Below are 14,930 nucleotides of genomic sequence, written 5' to 3' on the forward strand. Positions count from 1 at the left end.
TCTGAATGGAGCATCATAGGTATCTTCTATAATGGTCTGTCTGAACTATCCAAGATGTCATTGGATAGCTCTGCTGGAGGATCTCTTCATCTGAAGAAGACGCCTGCAGAAGCTCAAGAACTCATTGAAATGGTTGCAAATAACCAATTCATGTACACTTCTGAAAGGAATCCTGTGAATAATGGGACGAATAAGAAGAAAGGAGTTCTTGAGATTGATACTCTGAATGCCATATTGGCTCAAAATAAAATATTGACTCAGCAAGTCAATATGATTTCTCAAAGTCTGTCTGGAACGCAAGCTGCACCAGGTAGTACTAAGGATGCTTCATTTGAAGAAGAAGCTTATGATCCTGAGAACTCTTCAATGGAAGAGGTGAATTACATGGGAGAACCCTATGGAAACACCTATAATCCTTCATGGAGAAATCATCCAAATCTCTCATGGAAGGATCAACAGAGACCTCAACAAGGTTTCAATAACAATAATGGTGGAAGAAATAGGTTTAGCAATGGCAAGCCTTTTCCATCATCTTCTCAGCAACAGACAGAGAATTCTAAGCAGAGCCACTCTAAATTAGCAACCATGGTCTCTGATCTAATCAAAACCACTCAAAGTTTCATGACTAAAATAAGATCCTCCATTAGAAACTTGGAGGCACAAGTGGGTCAGCTGAGTAAGAAAGTTACTGAACTCCCTCCTAGTACTCTTCCAAGCAATACAGAAGAGAATCCAAAAGGAGAGTGTAAGGCCATAAACACGTTTCACATGGCCAAACCTGGAGAGGAGGAAGAGGCAGTGATCTCCACTGAGGAAGACCTCAATGGACGTTCACTGGCCTCCAGTGAGTTCCCTAATGAGGAACCATGGGAATCTGAGGCTCACACTGAGACCATAGAGATTCCATTGGATTTACTTCTGCCATTCATGAGCTCTGATGACTATTCTTCCTCTGAAGAGGATGAAGATGTCACTGAAGAGCAAGTTGCTAAATACCTTAGAGCAATCATGAAGCTAAATGACAAGTTATTTAGTAATGAGACTTGGGAGGATGAACCCCCTTTGCTCACCAATGAACTAGATGACTTGACTAGGAAGAGATTACCTCAAAAGAGACAGGACCCTGGGAAGTTCTTAATACCTTGTACAGTAGGCACCATGACCTTCAAGAAGGCCCTGTGTGACCTAAGGTCAAGCATAAACCTCATGCCTCTCTCTGTAATGGAGAAGCTAGGGATCTTTAAGGTGCAAGCTGCAAAAATCTCACTAGAAATGGCAGACAATTCAAGAAAAGACTTGTAGAGGATGTTAGGGTAAAAGTTGAAAACCATTACATCCCTGCTGATTTCATAGTCCTAGAGACTGGGAAGTGCATGGATGAATCCATCATCCTTGGTAGACCCTTCCTAGCCACAGCAAAGGCTGTGATTGATGTTGACAGAGAAGAATTGACCATTCAAGTGAATGAAGAATCCTTTGTGCTTAAGGCTCAAGGATATCCCTCTGTAACCATGGAGAGGAAGCATGAAGAGCTTCTCTCAAAACAGAGTCAAACAGAGCCCCCACAGTCAAACTCTAAGTTTGGTGTTGGGAGGCCACAACCAACTTCTAAGTTTGGTGTTGAACCCCCACATTCAAACTCTAAGTTTGGTATTGGGAGGTTCCAACATTGCTCTGAGTATCTGTGAGGCTCCATGAGGGCCCACTGTCAAGCTAATAACATTAAAGAAGCGCTTGTTGGGAGGCAACCCAATGTTATATTTATCTATTTTCCATTGTTATTTTATGTTTTCTATAGGTTGATGATCATGGGAAGTCATAAAATCAATTGAAAAAGCAAAAATAGAATGAAAAATAGAAAGAAAAATAGCACACCCTGGAGGAAAACTTGCTGGCGTTTAAACGCCAGTAAGGGCAGCAAATGGGCGTTTAACACCCAGTCTGGCACCATTCTGGGTGTTTAACGCCAGAAAGGGGCACCAGACTGGCGTTAAACGCCAAGAAAGGGCAAGAAGCTAGCATTAAACGCCAGAAATGGGCACCAGCCCGGCGTTTAACGCCAGAATTGGCAAAAAAAGAGCATTTTTGCTCACCACTTGGTGCAGGGATGAATTTTCCTTGACACCTCAGGATCTGTGGACCCTACAGGATCCCCATCTACCTCACCATTCAAATTCAAACCACTTTCCCTCCCAAACCCACCCATAATGGCCGAACCATACAACCCCTCTCCGCTCCTATATAAACCCATCTTCACTCCTTCATTTTCACAAAACCTAAACACTACTTCTCCCCCTTGGCCGAACCACAAAGCCTCCTCCATCTCCTCTATTTCTTCTTCTTTCTACTCTCTACTGTCTTCTTTTGCTCGAGGACGAGCAAACCTTCTATGTTTGGTGTGGTAAAAGCATTGTTTTTTGTTTTTCCATAACCATTTATGGCATCTAAGGCCGGAGAAACCTCTAGAAAGAGGAAAGGGAAGGCAAAAGCTTTCACCTCCAAGTCATGGGAGATGGACAGATTCATCTCAAGGGTGCATCAAGACCACTTCTATGAAGTCGTGGCCATGAAGAAGGTGATCCCTGAGGTCACTTTCAAACTCAAAAAGAGTGAATATCCGGAGATCCGACATGAGATCCGAAGGAGAGGTAGGGAAGTTCTTACCAACGCCATTCAACAAGTCAGAATCTTAATGGTTCAAGAGTTCTATGCTAATGCATGGATCACCAAGAACCATGATCAAAGTGTGAACCCGGACCCAAAGATTTAGCTTACAATGCTTCGGGGGAAATGCTTAGATTTTAGTCCGGAAAATGTAAGGTTGGCATTCAAGTTGCCCATGATGTAAGGAGATGAACACCCTTACACTAGAAGGGTCAACTTTGATCAAAGGTTGGACCAAGTCCTCATAGACGTTTGTGAAGAGGGCGCTCAATGGAAGAGAGATTCAAGAGGGAAGCCGGTTCAACTGAGAAGGCATGACCTCAAGCCCGTGGCTAGAGGGTGGTTGGAGTTTATCCAATGCTCAATCATTCCCACTAGCAACCGGTCCAAAGTTACTATAGACCGGGCTATCATGATTCATAGCATCATGATTGGAGAGGAAGTAGAAGTTTATGAGGTTATATCCCAAGAACTTTATAAGGTGGCGGACAAGTCCTCTACCTTGGCAAGGTTAGCCTTCCCTCATCTCATTTTTCACCTCTGTTATTCAGTCAGAATTGACATAGAGGGAGACACCCTCATTGATGAGGACAAGCCCATCACTAAGAAAAGGATGGAGCAAACAAGAGATCCCACTCATCATGAAATCCCTGAGATGCCTCAAGGGATGCACTTTCCTCCACAAAACTATTGGGAACAAATCAACACCTCCCTAGGAGAATTGAGTTTCAACATGGGACAACTAAGGGTGGAGCACCAAGAACATTCCATTCTCCTCCATGAAATTAGAGAAGATCAAAGAATCATGAGAGAGGAGCAACAAAGACAAGGAAGAGACATTGAGGAGCTCAACCACTCCATAAGATCTTCAAGAGGAAGAACAAGCCGCCATCACTAAGGTGGACCCGTTCTTTAATCTCCTTGTTCTTTAATTTCCTGTTTTTCAAATTTTTATGCCTATGTTTATCTATGTTTGTGTCTTATGATCATTAGTGTCTTAGTGTCTATGCCTTAAAGATATGAATGTCCTATGAATCCATCACCTTTCTTAAATGAAAAATGTTCTTAATTGAAAAAGAGAAGAATTGCATGAATTTTGAATTTTATAACAGATTAATTATTTTAATGTGGTGGCAATACTTTGACTTTTGAATGTATGCTTGAACAGTGCATATGTCATTTGAATTTGTTGTTCATGAATGTTGGCTCTTGAAAGAATGATGAAAAAGGAGACATGTTACTGAGGATCTGAAAAATCATAAAAATGATTCTTGAAGCAAGAAAAAGCAGTGAATACAAAAAAAAATCGAAAAAAAAGAGAAAGAGAAAGAAAAAGAGAAAAAATAAAGTCATGATTCAAGGCAAAAAGAGTGTGCTTAAGAACCCTGGACACCTCTAATTGGGGACTCTAGCAAAGCTGAGTCACAATCTGAAAAGGTTCACCCAGTTATGTGTCTGTGGCATGTATGTATCCGGTGGTAATACTGGAAGACAGAGTGCTTTGGGCCACGGCCAAGACTCATAAAGTAGCTATGTTCAAGAATCATCATACTTAACTAGGAGAATCAGTAGAACTATCTGGATTCTGAGTTCCTAGAGAAGCCAATCATTCTGAATTTCAAAGGATAAAGTGAGATGCCAAAACTATTCAGAGGCAAAAAGCTAAAGCCCCGCTCATCTAATTAATACTGATCTTCATAGATGTTTTTGGAATTCATTGCATATTCTCTTCTTTTTATCTTATTTGATCTTCAGTTGCTTGAGGACAAGCAACAATTTAAGTTTGGTGTTGTGATGAGCGGTTAATTTGTACGCTTTTTGGCATTGTTTTTAGTATGTTTTTAGTATATTTTAGTTAGTTTTTATTATATTTTTATTAGTTTTTAGTTAAAATTCACTTTTCTGGACTTTACTATGAGTTTGTGTATTTTTCTATGATTTCAGGTATTTTCTGGCTGAAATTGAGGGACCTGAGCATAGATCTGATTCAGAGGCTGAAAAGGACTGCAGATGCTATTGGATTCTGACCTCCCTGAACTCGAAGTGAAATTGCTGGACCTACAGAAGCCCACTTGGCGCGCTCTCAACTGCGTTGGAAAGTAGACATCTTGGGCTTTCCAGCAATATATAATAGTCCATACTTTTCCTGAGATTTGATGGCCCAAACAGGCATTCCAAGTCAGCTTAAAAATTCTGGCGTAAAACGCCGGAACTGGCACAAGAATGGGAGTTAAACGCCCAAACTGGCACAAAAGCTGGTGTTTAACTCCAAGAAGAGTCTCTACACGAAAATGCTTCAATGCTCAGCCCAAGCACACACCAAGTGGGCCCGGAAGTGGATTTTTATGTCATTTACTCATCTTTGTATACCCTAAGCTACTAGTTCTCTACAAATAGTATCTTTTGCTATTGTATTTTCATCTTTTGATCACTTTAGATCCTTAGATCATATTTGGACGTCTAGTTCTTAGATTATGGGGGCTGGCCTCCCGGCCATGCCTAGACCTTGTTCTTATGTATTTTCAACGGTGGAGTTTCTACACACCATAGATTAAGGTGTGGAGCTCTGATGTACCTCGAGTATTAATGCAATTACTATTGTTCTTCTATTCAATTCAGCTTATTCTTGTTATAAGATATCACTTGTTCCTCAACTTGATGAATGTGATGATCCGTGACACTCATCATCATTCACACCTATGAACGTGTGCCTGACAACCACCTCCGTTTTACCTTAGATTAAGTGGATATCTCTTGGATCCCTTAATCGGAATCTTCGTGGTATAAGCTAGAATTGATGGCTGCATTCAAGAGAATCCGGAAGGTCTAAACCTTGTCTGTGGTATTCTGAGTAGGATTCAAGGATTGAATGACTGTGACGAGCTTCAAACTCGCGATTGTGGGGCATTAGTGACAGACGCAAAAGAATCACTGGATTCTATTCCGACATGATCGAGAACCGACAGCTGAATAGCCGTGCTGTGACAGAGCGCGTTGAACATTTTTACTGAGAGGACGGGACTGTAGCCACTGACAACGGTGATGCCCAACATACAGCTTGCCATGGAAAGGAGTAAGAAGGATTGGATGAAGACGGTAGGAAAGCAGAGAGACTGAAGGGACAAAGCATCTTCATACGCTTATCTGAAATTCTCACCAATGAATTACATAAGTATCTCTATCTTTATTTTATGCTTTATTCATAAATCATTCATAACCATTTGAATCTGCCTGACTGAGATTTACAAGATGACCATAGCTTGCTTCATACCAACAGTCTCCGTGGGATCGACCCTTACTCGCGTAAGGTATATTACTTGGACGACCCAGTGCACTTGCTGGTTAGTTGTGCGAAGTTGTGATAAAGAGTTGAGATTACAATTGTGTGTACCATGTTGATGGCGCCATTGATGATCACAATTTCGTGCACCAGTAGCAAAGGTCACTCTTGATAGTGGACTTTCAGCTGATAATCCCGGATTAGTTAATAATCTAAGTTACCAAGTGATGAGGCAGCCCTAAGAGCTTATTCATCCAAGCATATCCCTTGCACATGAACACCACAGACACATGCCTCAATCGTAAAACCCTTGGTGCCTAGCATTGTTTCTTATTGTGTTTCTTTCCTTTTCACTTTTATTGCTCTTTCTATTTTCTTATTGGGATCTTATTATTTAGTTAGTCTCATAGGATGTGTTTCAAGAATAGGATTCAGGGTAGATAGTTGCCTTCTTTCCTTGTTTGGTGAACCAACTTAGCTTACTAATCATCCTACCACAAACATTCAGAACCTACTTCACGAAATAACTCCAGTCTTGTTCTTTTCATAGCATTTTCTTTTTGATTAACTTAAAGGACAAGCATACAAGTAAGAAAGGTGGAAGTGAACACTAGAAACATTAAGCTCAATAAACATAGACCTACGCAATGAAAAGCTTAAATGCAGAATTGAAAATCCTAAGCTACTAATGGAAGCATTTTCTATTTCATACATGATTTTCCTTATTTAAAGCTGTGAATTAAATAGAACTAAGAAGGAACTTCATCACCTTTCACTTATTGGCATGCTCATGTTCCTCTACTTCCTTGCCCTCTATAAGTTCACTTTGTCCGCTTGTGCTTCCTCTCATCCGATTCATTCTAGCTATTTTCCAATCTTCTAGTTCCTTTCTTATTGACTCATGACTTTGTTCGGCCCTTTCACGCTCCACTCGTGCTAATTCATCCTTTACATCCTCATATTTTGTGATCGCACGATGCAATACAGGTAGTTGTCCGACTAGGTACCCAAGCCTGGCTTGGGTATTCACATGATATCCAGTCTCACTCATGTAGACTCCTTCCGAGAATGCTCTGTATTCATCGAAAAGATCTGCTTGTTCTCTTTGTTTCCTATACATCTCATGAATGTGTGCACCTTGATGTGCTTGGATGTTGATTAGCCTTTGGATGGCTTCTTGTTATTGATCTTGCTTCTAGTTAAGGTTATGGAAGGATTCACTCCATTGTCTCCCTTGTTCCAATTGCTGGTCCATCAATTGTTTTTGTCATTCCCCTTGCTGATTCATCCATCTAGAGAGTGATTCTTTTTGACAGTCCATTAATTGCATTTGAAATTCCTTCTGTGCCCCTTGATTTTCCAAGCATTGCCTAGATAGAGTATCAATAGTCTCTTGTAATTGGTGCATGCTTAAGGTGGCTGGGGTTTGCTCCTGTGGATGTTGTCATTTTTTATCTTGATGGGCTGGCCTCTTTCTTACCCTTCGTTGAGGTAGTGGAGTTGTAGCAGCATGCATCCGACGATTAGTGATGGGAAGGCCAACCTTTATCCACTCGGGGTTTTCATCCTCGAATATCACCCTAGCCTGGTTGCAAAGACGGAGAATAGTGCTCGGATAACCCAACTTTCCTCCAGAATCACTTTTATCAGCAAAGTTCCGAATGCCTTGGGCTATGAGTTCATGAACCTTGATTTTTCCTCCCTTCATTAGGCATTTCACCATTGTTGCTCTCTTAAGGTTTACCTCTTGAGTTATTTCCGACTAAAAGGATGGATCTCTTTACGATTTCAAACCAACCTTTAGCCTCAGGGAGGAGATCTCCTCTTTTTATAAATCTTGGTTTCCTATTGGGGTCTTTGTCCCAATCTGCTCCTTGCACACAGATATCCTGTATAATCTGGTCGTGGTTGGGTTTGTTGTCCATTATTGAGTGGTAGCTCTCCTCTGCAAAGGGTATGCTTCGTAACTTCAGCACTCTCATGATGCTCATGGGACTAAAATCCACCATGACCCCTCTCACAAAACTTGTATAGGATTCATCCGCCTTATCCTGTCTAATTGCATTTGCATAGAACTCTCTCACCAGAGTTGCGTTCACCTTTGTAATTGGATCAGTAAGGAGTTCCCATCGATGTTTTTCCACCTTTTCTGTGATTTCTAGGCACTTAGTTCGTGTGACTTGAAAGCCTAATTCATATATGATTTCTTTATCAGCCATCCACCCAAATTGTAGTACATGGTAAAAGGTTCTAAATTGCTTTTCATCAAAAGGAGGCTGCTCTATGGGTCCCTTCCCTTTTTGTCTCTTCGAGCTTGATGATGCCATGCAAGATGGTTGATATGTTTGTTACTCACAAGATGGCTAGGGAGGTATGTATGAAACTTTCGGTGGATGATGCAGTGTGTGTGTCCGAGAGAAGGAAGGGAGAGGAATGATAGTATAAAGTGTGTACGGAGAGGTTGTGTGAAGGGGTTTATATAGGAAGATGGCAAATGATTGAAGGGTGTGGATTGATGGTGTTGTTTGATAGTAGATGGTTGGGGTTTGGTATTGAATGAGCACAAGGATTACCTCTTTTATGAGGGTCTTGGTTTAGTCTCCAAAGCTATCCAACTCCCAATGTTGCATGGCAACACTTCCAAAGATATTCCCCTTGAAGACAAGTGTGAGATTTCCTTGGTATAGTGGCCAAATCTCCCTTCCTTAATTGTCCTATCAAGTATCATCAATGTCCCTTTTGATTCCCTATACACGAAAAAAAAAAGAATGCAAATGGTTAATTGAAATTTTTGGTGGGAAAACTTAAGGTGTGAGCTAGCTAAAAAATATCTTTTTCTTTTGTTTTTAAATGACTAAATGCTTTCCATGAATGCAAATCAATCAACCATTAAATTTCCCATGCATGCAACGTTGGTACAGCTAACTTGTTTGTGATCATATGGTGCAACAAGTTTGGGGAATAATTTTACCTCATAAAGTGTGTTCAAGCCCCCTTGGTGTACCTTGAACACCAAACTTATCATGTACTATACGCTGCATGTAAAGGGGTCTTATATTGGTAGTCAAAATTGATTTAAAAATCCATGAAATTTGCCTTATTACTACTATTAGAAATTAAAGGAAGAGGGCATAGAACATGGGCTGCCTCCCATGAAGCGCTTCTTTAGCGTCATTAGCTTGACGTCTGATCCTTGTCAAGGTGGCTGATAGTGCTTGAAATCTTCCCCCCTTGCAGTGAACCTATGTCCATTGGCCTTGTTGATAAGCTCCATATGCTCTAGGGACAAGATTTTGTTGATGGTGTACACTGGAGGCAGCTGGGATGGAATAGTGGGGAGGTGAGGTGGTATAGATGGGAAGTATGTAGAAACCACTTCATCTCCTAGCGAGAAGTCTTCTGTAGAGATTTTCTTCTTTTTCCATCCCCTTGGGACCTTTTTCTTGTGTTTGTTGATGCCAACTTGTTCCTTGTGGTTTCCTTTTTGAGAATGGTTTTGCTGTCTATTTCATGTGGTTCTGGTGAGTCTGGTTCCTTTTGGATTACACTTGGCTGTTGCTCCTTCTGATCACATTGGTTGTTAACCATAGGAGTCCTTATGTGTGGTACTTGTGCTTCCTTGTTTGGCTCCTCCATCAGCTCTTTGTTATCATGATCTGCTTCTTGTGAGAGGTTGAAAACATTGAAAGTGAGCTGATCATCATGTATTCTCAACACTAGCTCTCCTCGTTCCACATCTATGAGTGCTCTGGCTGTGGCTAAGAATAGCCTTCCTAGAATGATGGGGTAAATAGGGTTCTCATCCATTTCCAGGACAACAAAGTCTGTAGGGAGGAAGTAGTTCCCAACCTTCACTAGCACATTCTGAACCACTCCTATTGCCTGTTTTTGAGTTTTGTCAGCCAACTTAATGATTACATCTGTGGGTGTTAGCTCATTGATTTGAAGCCTTTTCATGAGGGATAGAGGCATTAAGTTCATGCTCGCTCCCAGGTCACAGAGTCCTTTATCAATCATTGTTTCTCCTATGGCACAGGGAATATGGAAAATCCCTGGATCCTTCCTCTTTGTGGGTGGCCCTGGTTGAATGAGAGCACTGCAATCCTATTCATCTTTATTGTTTGTCCACCTTTCAATGAACTCTTTCTGGCTAATAGCTCCTTTATATACTTTTTGTAGGAAGGCATTTGCTGGAGGGCTTTAATAAATGGTATATTTACATCAAGAGATGTAAACATGTCGAGGAATCTTGAATACATTCTCCCTGCTACACCACCTTTAAGCCTTTGGGGAAAGGGTGCATATGGGTTAAGTGTCTCCTTCTTCTTCAGCTCTTCCTTGAGTGTGGGTTGAGGTGCATGGCTCCTTTCTTCCTGGTTTCCCTTTTGATTGTCTTGGAGGTGTTCTACTTCATTCATACTCCTCTCATCATTTGTGGTGATCATCTGACATTCTTCCCACCTTACTTTCTTTGTTTCTCCTCTTGGGTTCTTCTCCGTGTCACTAGGAAATTCATCAGTAGGTTTGGAAATTTGTTGAGATAGATACCCTACTTGGGACTCCAGTCTCTTGATGTTTTCTCCTTGGTTTTGATATTGGCTCGCACTTCTTCCTTAAACACCTTGTTGTCTTGGACTTCTCTACATAAATCTTCAAGTGGAGTCTCAATTTTTGAAAGTCTATTGTCCATTAGTGATGGTGGATTGGGGTTAGGTGGGTGTTGATAGGATCTCTGTGAGGTATATTGGTGAGTTACATTGTTGTTGGAGTTGAGGTTGTGGCATCTCTGGTCTTGACCTTCATCTTGTTGATTTCCCCAACCAAAGTTGGGGTGATTTCTCCATCCAGAGTTGTAGGTTTTGGAGTATGGGTCATGGATTCATAGTTGGCTTATTCCCAGTCACCTTCTTCTCCTATATTCACTCCTTCTTGAGTTGGTGATGAAGTGATGACTGCTGCAACTTGGTTTTCCTCCACCTTCTTGGTGAGATCTGCTAGCTGCTTGCTGATCATCTTATTTTGAGCTAGCAATACATCCATGTGGTTCAGCTCCATTACTCCTCGAGTGTTACTTATTTCAGAGGCATAGAAGTAGTCATTCTTAGCTACTGTTTCAATGACATCTATGGCTTCTTCAATGGTTTTCTTCTTATTTAGAGAGCCCCCTGATGAATGATCTACAGCCTTCTTTGACTCATAGGAAAAACCTTTATAGAAAATGTGAAGTTGAACCCATTCATTGAACATATCTGGTGGGCATCTTCTTGTTAAGTCCTTGAACCTCTCCTATGCCTCATAGAGAGTCTCACCATCTTGTTGCCTGAAAGTCTGCATCTCAGCTCTCAGCCTGTTAATTCTTTGAGGAGGGTAGAATCTTGCCAAAAATTTGTTCACCATATCTTTCCAATTTGTCAAGCTCTCCTTTGGAAAGGATTCGAGCCACTTGGATGCCTTGTCCCTGAGTGAAAAAGGGAACAACAGCAGCCTATAGACATCCGGGTGGACTCCATTAGACTTCATAGTGTCACAAATTCTCAGGAAGTTGGTTAGATGTTGATTGGGGTCTTCTTGAGCACTTCCTCCAAATGAGCAGTTGTTCCGAACAAGGGTGATGAGCTGGGGTTTTAGTCAAAGTTGTTGGCATGTATGGTGGGCTTCTGGATGCTACTTCCACAGTTTCATGGATTTGGATTGATGTAGGAGCCTAAAACTCTCCTTTCTTGCCCAGCATGATTTGCAGGGCCTTCTCTAGCATGGTTGTGAGCTTCTTCTTCTTGATTGTTTTCCAAGTTCTCTTCCATGTTGGGTTCAAAGTACTCTTCATCTTCCTCAGCACCAACAACTCCTTTCCCTCTTGCTTCCCTCCTTAATCTCCAGAGGGTTCTCTCAGGTTCTAAATCAAAGGAAGTTGAGGTCCCCGCTCTTCTCCCTGTCATACAACTAACAAAACATGCAGCAAGAGATAAAATGAAGAGATTATTCTTGTTGGAGTGATTGTTTGTGTGAGTATGCAAATTATCAAACATTAATGGGTTAGTGAGCAGAATTGTAGATAATAACAAAGAAAGAAAGAAAAACAGAGAGGGTATAGAGGATGAGGAAGAAGTTAAACAGAGTAAAAATAAATGACTGAATAAAGTAAACAAACAAGGGAAAAAAATGCCCAATCTAGTGAGCTTCCAACATAATCATTGTTGATACAAAATGAATCCCGACAACGGCGCCATAAACTTGATGCGTGAAAACTTGTATCTCAACAAATTTTCCTTCGGCAAGTATGCCGAATTTGTCGTCAAGTAAAAACTCACAATAGAGTGAGGTCGAATCCCACAGGGATTGATTGATCAAGCAACTTTAGTTGGAAGAGTATGCTAGTTGAGCTAAACAGAGTGTAGTTTGAGAATTGCAGAAAATTAAATGGTGAAAAAGTAAATAGCAGAAAATAAAGTGCATAATCTTAAATGGGGATTTGGGATATTGAGCATGAAAATAAATGACAGAAAATAAAGAGAATGGGTAAGATCAGAAATGGGGAATTCATTGGGCTCAGGAGATGTTGTATTCTCCGGATCAAGTTTATTTTCATCTCTTCCTCAATCAATGCATCTATTGATCTCCTTGGCAATCTTGGGTGATTAGATTCCAATTCCTTGGTAATCCAATCTCTCTAAATTTGAACAATTGCCCAATTCCTTGATTTAATTGCTCATGGGAAGAGATGAAGTATGGTCACTGATTATACCATATGTATTTCCAAATCAAAGTGTTGGGAGGATTACATGTCACTATATCCACCCAGACCCCAATTTGGTCCAACATGAGAAAGCATTTCTAGCATGATCTCCTCATCCCTTTTCCAAGGCTCAGAGGAGATCTAATTATGGAGAGTTTCTTTTCCAAGACAACTAACCAATTGAATTAAGAACGAAAGCTTTCTAGTAAATCAAAAGAGAAGAAAGAAGAAGAGAATGAAAACTATAATTGATCCATCAAATTACAACAGAGCCCCCTAACCCAATGAAGGGGGTTTAGTTGTTTATAGCTCTAGAAATGGAAAATGGCAGAAAATAATACATCCCAGCTAAAAGTACAGAAAAGTAAATATACAGAGAGTAGTTCTCCAAAGTGCCAAGCTTCTCTATATTTCAAAACTACTCCTATATATACTACTCCTCTTGATCTTCTAGTGAGTTCTTCAAGTCTTGGATGTGGGCTTTGGATCTTGAGTTGAAGCAGTTCCAATCTTTAGTGGGCCCAGCTTGCAGAGAAGTATGAATTAGGCATGGGCGTTAGTGAAGTTAACGTTAAGTGACATTGTGGGTTCGAGAACGTTAGTGGCAATCACAATTTTCACTAACATTCCAGCCCCATATAGCCTACGTTAACTCCAATGTTAGGGGCACTAACGTGACCACTAACGTTGCCTTGTAAATCTTCACTAGCGTTATTGGGACTCACCTTTCCCAATAATATAACCTTTCGCAAGCATTATCGGGACTCACCTTTTCCATTAACGTTGCCTTATGCCCTTTGTCCCTACATTAGAGTTCACGTTAGTGTAACTAACGTGGCTCTTAACGTGGTTATGCCTCACCTTCGAGAGCGTTAGTGACACTTACCTTTGTCACTAACGCTCAAAGTTCCCCTACTCTCCACGTTAGAGCTCACGTTAACTAAGTTAACGTGGCCACTAACGTGGTAGTAATGCCATCTTCCAACGTTAGTGACAAAGGTGAGTGTCACTAACGTTGGCTCATCAATCTCAGCTCTATGTTAACTTTCATGTTAGCGGTCTTAACGTGACCACTAACGTGGGCAATGCTAGTTGATCCAACGTTAGTGACAAAGGTGAGTGTCACTAACGTTGGCGTTGTTCCTCTCTTCCACGTTAGAGTTCACGTTAACTAAGTTAATGTGACTCTTAACGTGGCTCATTGCCAATTCTTGGAACATTAGTAGTGTTCACGTTTACCACTAACGTTGGAGCTTTCTTCTGTTTCCACGTTAACTACCACGTTAACTTAGTTAACGTGGTAATTAACGTTGGTTTATGATGGTTTCGTGGGCGTTATTGGTGATCACTTTTCTCCTTAACGTTGTAAGCTATTTACCATTCCACGTTAGTGGTCACGCTAACTAGATTTACGTGAGTACTAACGTGGTTCTTCCTTGCTTCCTATGTCCTGAAATCAAGCAAATAAAGTGCATCAAAGCTCTAGCCAAAGTCATGAGATTATGCATCATCAATTTATCATTCAATTCTTGCAAAATCCTCATGAAATCATGTGAAATTCACAATAGTTGCTTGAATCAAGGTGTAAGTGTATTTTCATCCAAAACTTACCTTATTCTCTAAGAAAATGCATGAAACTTACCTTATTTTTTTTTTAGTCACAAAAAAAAAACAGTAAAGAAAAGGTCAATGAAACTGGCCTAGATGCCCTGGCATCATTAGTCAAGTGGATCAATGATAGTATGAAGTGCAGAATTGTAAATGGCATAAATGTAAATGACTGGGATATAAAGAAAAGCATTAAAGTGCAGGAATGGAAATTGCAGAATGTAAATTGTTGAATCATAAATGAACTGAATGTAAATGGGAATGAGGAATTGCTGAAAGTAAAGTTGAGCTATAAAGAAATGGATAGATGAGAATGGGGAATTCATTGAGATTGGGAGATGTTGCCTCTTTGGATCAAATCTAGCTTAGATCTCCTTCAATCATGCAACTCATTGACCTCTTGGCAATCATGATTGATTGAGCCCTAATCCCTTGGTGACTCAATCTCTCAGATCTTGATCAATAGCCAATTCCTTGGTCTAATTGCTCATGAAGAGAGATATACTTGGTCCCTGATAATACCACACACCCTTGTAGATCCAGGTAGAGGAAGGATTATATGTCACGTATCCCATCACCAAAACCTAGATTCTACTCAAGTGTGAGAATGGATTTCAAGCATGGTTTCATGTTTCCCTTCCCAAG

At 40.7% G+C, this 14,930-nt stretch overlaps 1 non-coding gene across 1 annotated transcript; it reads left to right on the forward strand.

Moving 5' to 3' along the window:
• Window positions 1-11,186: 11,186 nt before the first annotated feature.
• On the forward strand, window positions 11,187-11,293 carry LOC112793768 (small nucleolar RNA R71). The gene has a single exon (XR_003198464.1). It is a non-coding gene; the product is annotated as a small nucleolar RNA R71 (small nucleolar RNA).
• The last annotated feature ends 3,637 nt before the right edge of the window (window positions 11,294-14,930 follow it).

Source organism: Arachis hypogaea, chromosome 3 (genome assembly GCF_003086295.3).
Source record: "Arachis hypogaea cultivar Tifrunner chromosome 3, arahy.Tifrunner.gnm2.J5K5, whole genome shotgun sequence".
Lineage (NCBI taxonomy): Eukaryota > Viridiplantae > Streptophyta > Magnoliopsida > Fabales > Fabaceae > Arachis > Arachis hypogaea.